The sequence below is a fragment of the Physeter macrocephalus genome, chromosome 12 (assembly GCF_002837175.3).
Source record: "Physeter macrocephalus isolate SW-GA chromosome 12, ASM283717v5, whole genome shotgun sequence".
Lineage (NCBI taxonomy): Eukaryota > Metazoa > Chordata > Mammalia > Artiodactyla > Physeteridae > Physeter > Physeter macrocephalus.
In genome coordinates this window covers 59840175-59851040 of record NC_041225.1, presented here as the reverse complement: position 1 = coordinate 59851040, position 10866 = coordinate 59840175, and the positions used below count along the sequence as shown (strand labels likewise).

At 52.7% G+C, this 10866-nt stretch overlaps 1 long non-coding RNA gene across 2 annotated transcripts in view; it reads right to left on the bottom strand.

Moving 5' to 3' along the window:
* Positions 1–3704: 3704 nt before the first annotated feature.
* LOC102975487 (uncharacterized) overlaps positions 3705–10866 on the bottom strand; it is a 47987-nt gene continuing 40825 nt past the window's right edge. For both annotated transcript variants that reach the window (XR_003682404.2, XR_003682406.1), the window contains exon 4: positions 3705–3804. This is a non-coding gene — a long non-coding RNA (uncharacterized lncRNA). The remainder of the gene's footprint in view (positions 3805–10866) is intronic.

The window sequence follows — 10866 nt, the reverse complement described above, 5'->3', positions numbered from 1 at the left end:
AGCTAATAAAAAGTCTGAGTTCCCTGTTGCAGGGAAAGCTCCCACCCGCTGCCATTCTCAGGGATGAGGGGAATGTGCAGCTTTCTTTGCATTTTCCCAGAGCAGCTAGCTCTGTCCCAGGCCTCAGTCGTCCCTGGGTTGGGGTAGAATCTAGCCACAACCAATTTCCAGAGCCAAACAGTCCTGAGTGAACCTGCAGAAATGCAAGAGCTGGGTGCTTCCTGAGTAAAGTTTTCCCGTGAGAGGGCATGAATTGATTTGGGACAAAAAGCACTTGATGGCCTAGGAGCGTAGGATTTGGGGGAGCCCTGTGCTGAGTGGAGGTGGGTGGGTATATTTCCTTGGGCCGCAGAGCCTCTTGTCGGGTGGGATCAGCCACTCCAGCCAGTCGCCACCTGGCCCAGCTTTGGAAGATGCGGAGAATGAATTTCACAGTGGTTTCCACGGGGCCATGGCACTGAAACAGCTGCAGGAGGGGACACAGCTGGCGCAGTCCCCACCCCTTCCTACAGAGCTGCTCTGGAGGAATGCCACCCTCCCCGTGGGGCATCAGAGGGGCCTCCTTGCTGTGGTTCCAGGGGCCGTGGGAAGGTACCTCGCAGCTAAACCCCCATTTTTGAGGGCACAAGTTGGCCTTTATTTATTTATTTTTAAAGACACCAATTGTGGGGCTTCCCTGGTGGCGCAGTGGTTGCGCGTCCGCCTGCCGATGCAGGGGAACCGGGTTCGCGCCCCGGTCTGGGAAGATCCCACATGCCGCGGAGCGGCTGGGCCCGTGAGCCATGGCCGCTGGGCTTGCGCGTCCGGAGCCTGTGCTCCGTGATGGGAGAGGCCACAAAAGAGGAAGGCCCGCAAACCAAAAAAAAAAAAAAAAAAAAAAAAAAGACACCAATTGTACTTGAACATTTGTTACTTTTTAAAAAAAATTAATTAATTAATTAATTTATTTTTGGCTGTGTTGGGTCTCCGTTTCTGTGCCACTCTAGTTGTGGCAAGCAGGGGCCACTCTTCATCGCGGTGCGCGGGCCTCATACCTATTCCGCCCTCCCGTTGGGTCTCCGTTTCTGTGCGAGGGCTTTCTCTAGTTGTGGCAAGCGGGGGCCACTCTTCATCGCGGTGCGCGGGCCTCTCACTATTGCAGCCTCTCTTGTTGCGGAGCACAGGCTCCAGACGCACAGGCTCAGTAGCTGTGGCTCACGGGCCCAGTTGCTCCGCGGCATGTGGTATCTTCCCAGACCAGGGCTCGAACCCGTGTCCCCTGCATTAGCAGGCAGACTCTCAACCACTGAGCCACCAGGGAAGCCCAGTTGGCCTTTATTAAAATAAAACCCCATCGTCACTTATTCCAGTAGCTCCCCAACCTAGATAAACATCAGGATCACCCAGGATGTTTATTAAAAAATAAAGATTAATAAAAATAGTGAGTTTGGGAACCCATCCCAGACCTAATGAATGAGAATCTCTTTGAGGAGGGCTGAGGCTGGAATCGGTGTGATTCGGTTTTATCAGACTGCTTTCCTGGTTCCAGAAGTTTGAGCCCCTAGAATGAGAGCGTGAAGAGGGAATGGTGGGGTCCCGGTTGAGAGAAAATATTTAGAGTCACCGCTCAGAGGCATATCTATGTGCCAGAGAATTGCAAACTTCAGTTAAATAGGACATTATCTTATTTAGTCATCAAAACAAAGGTATGGCCAATGATTACCTCCATTTTGCTGATGAGGACATGGGAGCTCAAAAAGGTCACATGGGGCTTCCCTGGTGGCGCAGTGGTTGAGAATCCGCCTGCCGATGCAGGGGACACGGGTTCGTGCCCCGGTCCGGGAAGATCCCACATGCCGCAGAGCGGCTGGGCCCGTGAGCCATGGCCACTGAGCCTGCGCGTCCAGAGCCTGTGCTCTGCAACGGGAGAGGCCACAACAGTGAGAGGCCCGTGTACCACCTAAAAAAAAAAAAAAGGTCACATGGCTCAGAAGAGGCAGAGCTGGAACTCAGATCCAGATGTTTCTCTTAGCATCTCTGCCATGGAAAGGATAATGTGAGCCCTGGGCACCACCTTAGGAGGTGGGGCAGCACATGACCAAACTGTGGCATCAACACCAGTGAGGCTGATTTTGGACTTCTGACTTCCAGAACTGTAAGAGAATAAATTTGCATTGTTTTAAGTCACTCAGCTTGTGGTGATTTGTTACAGCGGCAACGAGAAACTCATCCACTAGCCTAGAGATAGAGAACTAGCAAGTAGTCGAGCCTCTTCTGGACCCGCAGGCCCAGCTCTATGGAATCCCTGTCCCACACTGCTTGGGGTTGGGCTAGAAGTGCAGGTGAGGCCCTGAAGGGGCCCAGACAACACAGTTGGTGAGATACAGGCCTGTGGGAGGTGTGTGCACGTGCCTGTGTGTTAGAGCGAAGGGAAGAGCTCACCTTCATGCATCGGGAATTTCTGGGTAGACAATCCACCAAAGCCATGTCAACATTTTTCTCTCCAGGAAAAAATGACTCAATCCCTATCAAAAGAGTCACAGTTTCACACGCACATACCTGGATGGACTTGTGGGTCCTAGGGAGAAGCAAAACACCCCTCCTGCTCCAGGCGTCTTTAATTTTCAAGGGGCAGGGAGCACAGCTGAGGGAGGCTGGGGGAGCCATCAGCCAAGGACTGTGGACACATTGTGACATCTGGATTTCTCCAAAGCTCTGGGGTCCCATGGAGTGAGCACTCCACCCCTACCCCGATCCCCGCAGGGCTTCCCATTTCCACAAAATCTCTGGGAAAATTTGACACATTTTTTTTTTTTAGCAGCAGAGAGCAATTGGAATTTCCAGCTTAATTCCAGATGTGGTGCTGACTGTGCTAGGGAGTTCGGCCTTATAAAGCATCTGGAGGCCCATCATCCCATCGGACACCCCCAGCACTGGCCTGTCCAATTGTGCACGTCCCCCTTCTTCAACTCCGGGTCTTGCAGTTGGACTTTTCTCAGGAGAGCTGGAGAGAGCCCACGCATGCGGTTTTCACACATGTGGAGAGGGCTGGGTGGTGGCTGGGCCTGAGCTGGCAGGCTGGAGCCCAGAGTGCCTCTGGGGCAGGTAGTGGGGGTCATGACAGAGAAGGAACCAAGTCGTGAGGAGTGCTCTGGGGGCGTGCACGAGGCCAGAGACTGGATCTGGAGCAGGCTGCGGAGGGGGCGGGGGGCGTCGCTCAGGGAACCAAGGGGCCAGTCTGAACTGAGGTCATAGCTGGTGCCTGGCCAGGGGCTGCTGAGAGGGCAGGCGGAATGGAAAGGCCCTTAACCCAGCCAGCGTACCCTGGTTCCTGGGGCTCAGCCCTCCAGACAAGACGTCAGGACCAGATGGCTTCTCGGCAGGAGTGAGGGTCCCACTCGATGCTTCAGTGAAACCGCGAGAGGATTAAGAATGTCACTCCCCCCCCACAAAAAAATGTCACCCCCGCCCTTTTCACCTAAATGGGAAGGAAATCCAAAAAAGAGGGGAAATATGTATACATAGAGCCGAATCACTTTGCTGAACAGCGGAAACTAACACAACATTGTAAAACAACTATACTCCAATAAAAATTAATTGAAAACAAAATGTCACCCCCTTTTGGCAGCTTATCTATGATTGCCCTAGTTAGCAGATAGAATAATGCACCAGCCCCCAAGATGGCCACATCCTAATTCCCAGAACCTATGAATATGTTACCTCACAGGCAAAGGACTTGGCTGATGTGATCAAGTTAAGGATCTTGAGATGAGGAGATTGTCCTGGAGTATCTGGCAGGGTCCAATGTGATCACAAGACTTCCTCCTAAAAGAGAGGCAAGAAGGTCAAAGTAATGGAAAGGTGATGCGACAGCATGATGGAGGAAGGGGCCACAGGGCAAGGAATGCAGGCAGCTTCTAGAATCTGGAAAAGGCAAGGAGATGGAGTTTCCCCTACAGCCTCCAGAAAGAACACAGCATTGCCAGTACTTTGACTTTAACCTGGTGAGGCTGATTTGGGACTTCTGACCTCCAGTAATGTAAAATAAATTTGTGTGTTTTAAACCACTAAGTTTGTGGTGATCTGTTACACCAGCGATAGGAAACGAGTACACCTTCCCATCGTGTGGTGGCTGTCATGCTCTGCCCCATTCCCTTCGACAAGTGTCTTTTCAACATGACACAGGGTGAGGGGAGTATCCCTCTTGTCCTCCCCCAACGGCCCTGGCTGAGCACCAGCACAGACCACCACGAGGGGGCCAGGAGGGGCTGCTTCTCGCCAGCCAGGGCCTCCAGCTGGTGGCAGAGCTGGGCCCTATCCAGGACCCCAGACTCCTGGGCCAAGACCTTCCCCCTCAGCCACTGCCTTCCTTCACCCCGTGGATGAGACAGCCACGCGCCTGCTGTTTTCTCCAGCCCTCTACCTTCCCCCCATTCTCTGGGGCTCTGCTCCCCACTGCCAACAAGGAGAACAACATTTTCAAGCTGCAAAAGAGGGAACCAGAACACACACACACACACACACACACACACACACACACACACCCCTCTGGAAGTACTTGTTTCCTGGGAACTAGACGTCAGCTACACCTGCTGTAAACAAGGTTCTAACAAACCCAGGGGCTGTGTTGAGCCAGGGCAGGAGGTGGCCCGGGAGGGTCAGTGTGTGTGGACGTGGGACAGTACAGAGGGACAGAGGGTCCCGCATCCCTGCCCCCGAGAATGTTGAGATTCCACAGCACCCCCTGTCACTTATTTCTCTCCCCTCTCCTTACAAGGCCAAGCATAGACACCTATGCACGAGTCACACAGCCACCCGCGTGCACACAAACATACACAGGGACACAAGCAGTGCTGGCGTGTGCAAAGAGAAAATGGGCAAACACATGTGCACAGACAGCACCCAACACACTTAAAAACAGGCAGTTGTGCCTCAGCAGGGCAGACATCGACATGCCCACATACACAGATACCGTACACACTTGCACACACCCACAGGGGTGCACACACGTACAGACACACCCATGCACGAGTAAAGAGCACCTGTGCAGATGGACACCTGGAAATCTGTGAGCAGAGAGGACTGTCCAGTGCTTCCCACACCTCCCTGCAGAGAGGGAGGTGGAGATTCCCTCCCCGACCCACCCTCCTGAGCTCTGCTCTGGAGCCCTCTGCTGGGGAGGCCAGGAACAGGCTGTCAGGCCCTCCTTGGCCCTGGAGCTGAGCTGGCCTGGCCTGGGGCTTTGGAGGGAAGGGGTATGAGGAGAGAAAGGGACCCAACCAGAGCCAGCCCCTGGGCCCTCAGCATCCTGCCCCAACGTGGTCCAAATGACTTTCTGCAGCCTCCAATCTAGGGCTGAAGGAGAGCTTTCCCTCGCAAAGATTCCTCTTGGACCCCAGCCTCTTTTTGCCAGACTCCAGACCCACCGTGCCCTTTCAGTGGGCACTGCTAGTATGGCTGCGTGCAGAGGAAGGGGCCCTGGCCTGGCAGCATCACACACCCCTCTCTCCAGGACAAGGCGGCTTTACCCTCCCACACTCCAGGAGCCCAAGCTGACTCCACCCTACTCCCCTCACCCCACCTGGGCCATCTTGCAGTGGCACTGCTGGGCACCCAGCCCCCTTGCCACCCACAGGGTCTCTGACTCCGCTTGTTACAGCTGCCTGTTCAAACCTCCACCTCCTGTACTTCTTCACAGAAACCACCCTCCTGCTCTCAACAGCTTTTTCTTTCCATTTTCTCCTGGGGGAGAGGAAGGAAGTGAAGAAGATCTGAGCTTTGGAATAAGATGGATGAACCTGAATTCAGATCTCAGCCCAGAGGTGGGATTTACTCACCAGCTAGGGGCCTCTTGGGCCGCTAACCTAACTGCCCTCAGCCTCAGCTTCACCAGGTAGAATGGAGATCATGTTACTTAGGTGGCAGGGTGAGAACATTCTCAGTGCCCAGGACCAGAGCTGGTGTAAGGGGTGAGCCAGCCAGGCAGCTGGCTAGGGTGCCGTCTTTATGAGGTACTCAGTCATCACTGGACATATAAGGAGATGAAAAAACCACGTCTGGAACTCTTTTAAGGGTCAGTTGCACATTCTGCTTTAATAAGCTACTTGCAGTGGGGTGGTGGGGGGACCCCAAAAGAAGAGGCCAGAATAACGATAGTCTCTAAACTGTTCCGTAAGGAGGGCGGGGCAAGGTCTCCAGAGAGTTTTTGTGTGTCTAATTGCAGCATGCAAGTTCAGCATCAGAGCTGAACTGCTCAGAGGAGATGGAGTATTGCAGCAGGGGTCCCCTCCTCTGCCCACTCCCCGCTTTCTCCAAGCAGAGATCAGTTCCACTCTATTAAAGTTGAACTGATAGTAAAGGAATACCAGTTTGATGGGACATAAAATGATTAGCCTGCTGGGGGACCCACATGCTTCCCCACTGGGCCCTTCCTGACACGTGGAAGGTGCTTAATAAATGTTAGTCGGGTCTGTCTCTCCAGTGCTTGGCCCGAAGGCTTCTCTGCAGCCCCCTCCACTCAGCCTAGCCCTTCTCGAATCCTCTCTGCCTGGTCTTTGGGTCCTACAGCATCACTTAGTTCTTCACCACACCCTTTCCCCACAACCTTAGCCCACTGGCCCAGCCCATCCTGCAAGCCTCAAGGCTTCTAGCAGGCATCAAGATTTCCATTTCTTGGGAAGTCAGATAGCTCTTGTACATTATCCCGTTTAAAACAACAAAAGGCAGCTGCTATCTGGCCATGGAGGAAAGTATCTCCTTATCTTAAATGTCTACCATCAGGCAGTCCCTGCTGGCCAGTGAGTAACATTTCAAAACTTGGTTTCTGGGAAGTGGACTGGGGTTCCAGACAAGGAGCCAAGAGAAAATCGAGGACTCAGCGTTATGAATGGGGCTCAGTTTTCCAGGTTGAGCCATAAATGCTCATTTAACGCATCACAAAGCTGGGCTGCCACACACCCACACAGGGGAAAAAAGAAAAACCCTACTGTTTCAAGACCTGTAGGTAGAAATGGAAAATAACAATGTGGGTGTAGAAAATTGTTTATTTTTTCTTGAAAGCTGGTGCTTGAGGGAAAGCAGGTTTCTTAACAGGAGTACGAGGCGATGGGCGGGACATTCTCAAGGAAACTGTGAGGTGTTTTCAAAGGCTTTCGAGGCTGAAAGCTTTTGTTCTTCAACATTCTGATGAATCTTTCTGGCGTTCAGTCTGCCTTTTTTTTTTTTTTTTTTGACACGGGGCAGTCCTGGCTCTATCCTGACATGCAGTCAGCCAGGATTGTTTGGGTCGAAAGAATAATCTGGGGAAAGGAACTCATGAGGTAACTGGGGTCGGGTTGTGAGAAAGGAGATGAAGGAAGTGGATTCAAGGGTGTGTAACTTGGGTTTTAAAGATCCCCTGAGGGGAATTCCCTGGCAGCCCAGTGGTTAGGATTCCACGCTCTCACTGCTGAGGACCTGGGTTCAATCCCTGGTCTTGGAACTAAGAGCCCACAAGCTAAAAAAAAGGCCTGAGGAAGAATGAGCTGAACTGAACTGATTGTGGTAAAAAAAACAAAGAACAAAAACAGAAAGACAAGGGAAATTATGGTGCATATGTGACCCCATCCTTCCAATCTCAAAAGAGACAAAAGGAGGTGGAAGCTGGACTGTCGCAAGGCTGGCCACCAGGTGACACCACAGGCCCAGGACAGCTTGGTTGCAGTCATGGCAGGTAGAGGGGACTCGGGAGGTCCCAGGGGACTGGGGGAGTCACAGGTTTGGAAGCACAGGACATTCTCAGATTCCATCCTCCTCCTGACTGAGCTGGAGAGAGAACGCTCATGCACATTCCCTTCCTTCTCCAGCTTCCATCCCATCTCCCCTGAGGGCTTTATGCTGGTATACTAGGTGGCATGGGGATGGATGGTGCCCAGAGAGATGGGGGCCCAGGACGGGGGGTGAGTGAAGAGACGAGGAAGATGGGGCTCAGAAAGGTCTTGGACAGAACCTTGAGAGCGTGAGGGGGCATAAGACCATGAACATTTATTGAAAGTCCACCTCCACTCACAGGTCCTGACACAGGGAAGCCCAGGGGGGAAGCAAGCCACGCCCCCTACAGGGCTGCCCACGGATGCAGGTGATTCAGAGTTTAGGTTTGGCTGATAACAGCCCCAGAAAAGCTGAGAATGAGCCCTTTGTGAGGGTGGCTCCTCCTCAGGCCCCCTCCTCACAGCTGGGCCGGCTACAACAGGCCTGTGAGGAGAGCTGCCTTGCAGGAAACAGGACTGACTGGAAAAATGCAAAGAAACTGAACGTTCTCTACAGTGAGATGCTGTGTGAGAACTTTAAGACGCCTCAGGGCAAATGTGCAGGAGAAAGATGCACCTTGGCTGGAGCCCACTTTATTTTCATCCAGGTTTTCAATTTCATCTGTGTCCCCTCCCTCCCACCCCCAAGTACCCCAGAGAAAACATCACTTTCAGTACTGTGTAAGTCAGAACTCTGGGTTGCAAATGGCCAAAACTCAGCTTGAATCAACTTGGTGAAAAGGGGGCATTGACTAACTGGTTCAATCAGGGCAAGAATGGAGCTCATCCTGCTGGGACTCCCTTCTCTCTGCATCTCTCAAAGGCTGGTGTCATCCTATCTTCTGCAGACAGGCTTTACCCTGCCTTGGCAGGGAAAACGACCATGGTCAGTTCAGGATTTATGACCAGAAAGGAAATTATACCATCTGCTACTTGGTTAGGGAAAAGTCCTGAGGAAGAACTCTGATTGGCTCGCCTTGAGTCATGTGCTCAGTTCTGGACCAATTGCCGTGGCCAGAGGGACACATTACTGTGGTTCTCCCAGACTGAGTCACTTGCCCAACCCTGTGGGAATGAGGTACTGAACAGACACATACAATACAAGAACTTCCTTGCTGTGTACTTGGGGTCTCTTGAGGCAGAACTGCTAGTTGTTCCCCTAATAACAATTTCCTCTTTTCTCTAACAGAACAAAAGGTGCTTACTGGGATACATGGCTGCCTGGTATAAAAACTACATTTCCCAGGTTCCCTTGCAGCTAAGGATGATCAGGCTGCTAAGAGTTCTGGACAATGGGATGTGAGCAAAGCCAGGTGTAGAACTTCCAGATGGGAAGCATACTCCTGGTCCTCTTTCCCCCACTTTGTGCGGTCTGGAAGCCTATGTGATGGTGAGCCACTTTGGATCCTATGGGTGAGAACAAGACCACAGAGACGGCAGAGTAACAAGTCAGTTAGAAGAAGTCTGAGTCCCTGATACCACTGTGGCCCCAAACTGTTTATGCCTGGACTGTTACACAGACATCTCTCTTGTTTAAGCCACTCTTATTTTGGGTCTCTGTTACATCAGCCAAGTCTATATCCTGAGTAATACATCTTGGGACCTCCTTTTAGTACCCACTGCTGTGGGCTGAAAATGCCATCTCTTGTATCCAGGACAGAATTTGTTCTCTGACCATGTATATATACCTCCATCCAAATCCAGAAAAGTCCTCCTAGTAACCAACCTACCGTTTGCTGGGAGTGTGACCAGACACATCCCAGAGGCAGATCTGTTCTCTCTAACCTGAGAAGTTATTTTCATTGCTCCCGACACCCTGACTCCATCTCACTGGGCATGTTCCAAAGTGTTTTGTATGTGGGTTAGACCAGACTCTGTGTCAGCCCAGGGCTCCTATAGAGTGGAGGCCATGGTCCCTCATCAGACCGGGACTTCTGAGCGCTGGAGCCGTGGAGAAGTATAAAGCCCAGGCCCTGCCCCCGGGATACTAGCTGTGCCCCTGTCTTTAGGGTAAGGGCAGCACACAGATGGCCCATCTGCCTCTGAGGCAGGAAACTTGGGGCACAGAGTTACCGAGAGCCAAGCAGTGGAGGACTCAGGAGAAACTGCTGATCCCTCCCTCTTCTGCTGCCACCTGGGAGTGTTCCGACCCCGGGCTTCTACTCAGATCTCTGAGGCCCATGGTCCTGAGGGAGGGAAGAGAGAGCACCAGCGGAGTAGGGGCTGGGTTTCTGGGATGGGGAGAGGCAGTGGCTAGGTCATATCTGAGGTCAGTGTAGGAGATGAGGCACAGAAGATAATCCAGGGACTTTGAGTTTAACGATCCCAGACCCTCATTCCAAGCTTTCACGGTTTAAGAAGGATAACTGAGTTAATCCTAGGTGGGAAATCCAGAAGGAAAACTTGCCTCAGACCACAGAAACACAGGCTGGGCTGGGCTGGGCTCTTCCTTTCTTTCTGTACTGATTGTGTTGAAGAACAATGGTGGGCAGGCCCGCGTCTTTCTTAGAGCCGTCCTTGGCTCCCAAGTGGCTGGCTTCACCTCTTCTTCTTTCCCTCTGAACATCCACCCTCAGAGGGGCCTCCCTAAGAGCCAAGATGGTGTCTCTACCCTCAGACAGGGGTCTGAAGACTTCTCATAGGGCAAGTTGGACTAGCCCAGAGCCAACCTGAACCGACAGGAAGGTGACATCAGGTGTCTAGGCTGCATCCCTGGATCTCCTTAGAGATGGAGGCAAGACCTCCAGCCCCACCTCTCTAACCAAGGCAGTTCTCTGCACTGGTTTCCCCTGACCCCAGCAATGGATCTGAGGGAAGAGTACTGACTTCCTGGCTCCCCTTCCCATGAGGTACATCAACCCCGAGAGACAAACAGGGCTGATGACACAATGGCATGGAAGCAAGATGCTGAGTGATGACCCTTCCACGCACGTGCCACAGCACGCAGCGCTCCTAGCTGGTGAGAGAGAGCCAAGGCTGGCCTCCCCTCCCACCACAGCACGGCTTCCTCGCCTGCCTCGGCTGAGCCCTGATATGCCTGCGCGCCCTCCCCTGCGATCTGCCCTCCCTCTGCTCTCACACGATGCGCCCTGGAGCTCCT